Source organism: Chinchilla lanigera, unplaced genomic scaffold (genome assembly GCF_000276665.1).
Source record: "Chinchilla lanigera isolate Chin_1 unplaced genomic scaffold, ChiLan1.0 scaffold00034, whole genome shotgun sequence".
Lineage (NCBI taxonomy): Eukaryota > Metazoa > Chordata > Mammalia > Rodentia > Chinchillidae > Chinchilla > Chinchilla lanigera.
The window spans coordinates 9,268,154-9,272,574 of record NW_004955435.1 but is presented as its reverse complement, the minus strand read 5'-3'; positions in this window follow the sequence as shown (position 1 = coordinate 9,272,574).

Below are 4,421 nucleotides of genomic sequence, written 5' to 3'. Positions count from 1 at the left end.
TGGGCTACAAAGTGAGTTCAACTGCATCGTGAGAACCTGTCCAGCAAAAAAGACAAAAACAGAAAAGATAAGTATTTTTACAAAATAAATAATATTGGGTTATGGGGCTGAGATTCTAAACCCGGCAGTTTGCCCCACAGTTTTCGTTTTTTGAGTTCTATCACAGTGCTGTTCAGAGTATATTCATGGAAACTGTGTGATCCAAAGATTATTTGGCCCCTTTTTACTACTAAAGAAAAATAGAGATGAGATGAAGCATTTATAAACACAATAACCAAGTGACATTGATGAATTGTTTAAATGCATGGTTCTTTTCTATTAATATATTTTTATTATACTGTATTTGAAAAATTAATGGCCTGTAATCTATTGGAGTTAAACACAACCACATTATTCACTCTGAACCAAAGGTAAACTAGCATTTTCTAAAAAAAGGTGGTGAGTTAGAAAATATTTTACAATTCTTGAACCCTATTTTTTTATATTTTAACTATAAAATTATGGCATTTTGTTATAGAAAAATACATACACAATAGCAAAAAAAATTTTCTGTGCTGCAGTTAAAAAAAAAAAAACTACAAAATTAAATAGAGAATTAATTTGCCACAGAAGCCAAAGTTTACTAACCCTGCTCTAAGTGATATTGCCTAATTATTTTTGTGAATACCACTAAAATATTATATTATATTTGGCAGAAAATAAAACTGTATTTTTTTAACAGGAATCAAACTCAGGACCTTGCACTTGCACAATAAGTTGTGTTTGGTGTCCAGAGCCGTGTCCCTTGCCACTAATCGCCTTACAAGCAGCATGTTCACATACCTTCATATTCTATTCCACACATTAAATAATCAGGAATGGGAATTGTAAAGGAATATTGCAAAATTGATTATTTTGACTTTTATCAGCTTGTCAATAAACACACACTTGCTCTTTTCTTGAAATATATAAGTACAAATGCTGAGATAAGTATATATACTAAAATGCTGAAATATATGAATGCAAATGTTGAAATCACTGTCTCAGTAGCTTAAGCTAAACCTTGTAGTACATTACAAAGATTGTTAGTGATGTTTGTGGCTTATTGATTTTCTACATGTGAGGAAGCATTGGAAACTACCGGTGATCAATGCTTACAATTTAAAACATGTAAAACACACATTGTTATTTATCCTTCTCTGAACACTCTCCACTGTTTCAAAAACATTTATCTTTTTGGCTACTTACTAGAGCAGATATGGAAGTCCTCTTTTGTCTCCTTAGTTGTGTGGTGGTGGCTGATTCAACATCTTCAGCTGATCAAAAACATTTACTTTTCATGGTGTTTTAAATTCCAGGGAAGAGTCGGAAGTCAAACAGTGTGAGATCTGTTGAACAAGGTGGATGAGGATACTCTGAAATGTTTTTACAAGACTGTCTTTCCATTGAATGTTAAAAACAGGATTCAGTTTTTATGTAGATCCTATTTCATATCTTTGCTAAATTCCTTCTTCTGCTGTTCTGTTCTAGAGCACCTAACCTGTCTTGTGAAATTAGTTATAAAAATTATTTACTATTTTTTCTCTATAAGTCTATATCAAGTAGTGTTTTCTCAGTCCAGACAGGGAGCCATGAAGCTGTGAGATAACTCTCTGTGGGAAATTAGGTGTGGAGAAGAAAGTTAAGGCCACTATATAAGTGGCAATCTGAACATTAACTGTGGCAACTTAGTAATTTATATTAGAGTGCAGGTTTCCAATCATTTTAATTGATTGAATATCTACAACATTTCAAAATATATTTCATACTGAGTATGTCACTCTAGTATCCCTTTTAACATATGAAAACAATCTGTTAATGATATATTATATATATATAAGAAAGAATTAGTTTCAGAATAATATGCCTCAATATATTACTTAAAATAGGTAATTAAAAAGGTATATATACAGACAACTCTGTAGACATATTGTCTTACATAGACAAAAAGATTTAAGACAATTTTTTATTAAGGTCCTACACTTACAAAAGCAAAGAAACAGTTATGTAAAGTTCTGCATCAGTAACAGAATTTGAAATCCATAGATTTAAATTATGCCAACTTCATACCAATGTATGCAGCTAGAAAATAAGATACTTGCAGTGGTTAATTTTATTTAAATTTATCTGATGGAATCAAAATAAATGCAGATAATAGGTTCAGTATTAAAGATAAATTATTTTCTTTATAAAAAATGAAAGTCATGTGAAGCAATAAAATGTGGAAAGGAAAGTAATTTTACTGCATTTTGAAATATATAAACTAGAAAAGCATTTGGAATTAATTCTTTTATTTAAATAATTAATAATATCACCTAAGGAAGCTGAAGCCCTGTTCTTTGAAAGTAATTTATGTGATGAAGCAATACATTATTGAGAAATAAGCTAATTTTTTTCATTGTCCTTTAACATGGTATGATTTGATTTCTTTTGCTGTTCAGTCAATTTTTTTTCGGGAACCGGGAATGGAAGTCATGACCTCGTGCTTGACAGGCAAGCGCTGTGCGGCTGAGCTAAATCCCCAGCCCCTGTTCAGTCAGTTAACTGCTTTGTAAAGCCATCTATATATTTTAAAATGAGATGATGCTATGGTTTGTGTCTGGGTGTCCCCCCAAAGCCTCATGTGGCCATGGGGCAGGTTTTTAGAGTTTCATTGATTATGGGTGTGAGAGCTGTACCCACCCTGGGGTGTATAGTTTGCATATGTAAGGGAGAGCAAGAGGAGCTTGTGGCCATTTCCTGGTTTTTGTGTTTGTTGCTTTGCTGTGTTCTGCCACCATGAGCTGGAGCTCTCTGCCATGTGCCAGTCTGCCTTGTAATCTGCCAAGTATGGACTGAAACCTCCCCAAACTGCAAGCAAAATAAACCTTTCCTTCCTTAATTTTGGGCATCAGGTATTTCGTCCCAGCAATGAGAGAAAAGTAACCGACAGAATTTGGTACCAGGAATGGGGTCGTTCCTGTGACTGTATCTGACCATGTGGTTTAAGAGCCTTGGGAAATGGCTTGTGGGAAGTGTTCGAAAAGGTTCAGAAATGTCACCTGAAAGAGAAGCGCTAGAACGCCTTCGGCTGTTCTGTCTGGGAGATTCTGGTCAGAGCTCAGAAGACCAGAAAGCTGTTAGAAATCTTGCTGGTAAAGACCAGGTTTGGGAAGTTTCTGCTGGGAAGAAGGACTGCATTGGTTGTTGGACTCCAGACGATGTGTGTTATGGCTTGGCAGAAAGTTTGTCTGCATTTTGCTCATGTCCAGAGACTTTGCCTAAGACTGAGATTAAGTCGGTGTCTATGAGCAATGACTCACAAATTGAATGATCTCAATTCCCCAGGCAAGAGACAGACTGGTAGAATGGACGAAGATGTAAATCCAAAGATATGTGCTATATAATAAATTCCTTTACCGAAAAGGAAACTTATAGACTAAAATTAAAGGATGGGAAACAATATTCCATGCAAAAAGGACTACCAAAAAGCACTTGTAGCTATCTTGTATTCAGATGAAGTAGACTTTAAATTTAAGCTGATTAAGAAGCAAAGAAGATTGCTACGTGTTGGTTTGGAAAACAATCCAACAGGAATAGGTAAAAATGGTTAACCTGTCTGCATATACAAGGGTATATCCAACTTTATAAAACAAGTACTACTGGTCAGAAAAGATCAGACAAAAATAAGCAAAACAATCTTAGAGAACTTCTATAACACACTAGCACAAGTAGATAGATCAATTAGACAAAAATATCAGCAAAAAATCATTAGAGTTTAAAGATAAAACCACTTCAAACAAATGAACAATGTATCTACAGAGTGTTACCCAATAACAAGAATACACACATTCTTTGCAATAGACCATGAAACTTTCTCCAAAAGGGATGTACTATTAACAAATAAATCAGCCTTAAGTAAACATAAAAGAATTAAAATTATACCATACATATGATTAGACCAGAGTGAATGAATTTAGATCAATAACAAAAGAAAATATAGAATTTATGAAAATGTATGTAAGCTAAACCTTATACACTTAAGTGAAAATTAGTTACAGAAGAAATCAAACAACAAATAGGGCAGTTTCTAGAACTATGTAATAATACCACTGCAACATGTTGGAAATTGTAGAACACAAGAAAATCAGTCCTAGAAGGGAAGTTTAAGCTCTGAATACTAAATCGTAAAAACAGACTGAGCCAAAATAAACAATCTAGTGATGCACTGCAAGGTTCTAGAACAAAAGCAATCCAATCCCAAAACTAATACAAGGAAGAAAATTATAAAGATTACAGCAAACATAAATGAAATTAAGACACAAAAAGAAATAAATGCAAAGTATTCATGAATCTAAAATGTAATCCTTTGACAAATTAAACCAAGAAGATAAACCCTCAGCCAAGCCAAACCAGAGAAAGAG